We start from the raw sequence: 724 nt of genomic DNA on the forward strand, positions 1-724 counted from the left end.
AGGTCACTGGTGTAATAATCTGCAGAATATATCACTATGTATCTGTCAGGAGAGGACAGAGCAATGTTCTGCAGATATCTAGAGAGGTCAGTGGTGTAATAATCTGCAGAATATATCACTATGTATCTGTCAGTAGAGGACAGAGCAATGTTCTGCAGATCTGTAGAGGTCAGTGGTGTAATAATCTGCAGAATATATCACTATGTATCTGTCAGTAGAGGACAGAGCAATGTTCTGCAGATCTGTAGAGAGGTCAGTGGTGTAATAATCTGCAGAATATATCACTCTGTATCTGTCAGTAGAGGACAGAGCAATGTTCTGCAGATATCTAGAGAGGTCAGTGGTGTAATAATCTGCAGAATATATCACTCTGTATCTGTCAGTAGAGGACAGAGCAATGTTCTGCAGGTCTGTAGAGAGGTCAGTGGTGTAATAATCTGCAGAATATATCACCATATATCTGTCATGTGATACAGGAGCAATGTTCTGCAGATCTGTAGAGAGGTCAGTGGTGTAATACTCTGCAGAATATATCACTCTGTATCTGTCAGTAGAGGACAGAGCAATGTTCTGCAGATCTGTAGAGAGGTCAGTGGTGTAATAATCTGCAGAATATATCACTCTGTATCTGTCAGTAGAGGACAGAGCAATGTTCTGCAGATATCTAGAGAGGTCAGTGGTGTAATAATCTGCAGAATATATCACCATATATCTGTCATGTGAT

The sequence above is a fragment of the Rhinoderma darwinii genome, unplaced genomic scaffold (genome assembly GCF_050947455.1).
Source record: "Rhinoderma darwinii isolate aRhiDar2 unplaced genomic scaffold, aRhiDar2.hap1 Scaffold_1001, whole genome shotgun sequence".
NCBI lineage: Eukaryota > Metazoa > Chordata > Amphibia > Anura > Rhinodermatidae > Rhinoderma > Rhinoderma darwinii.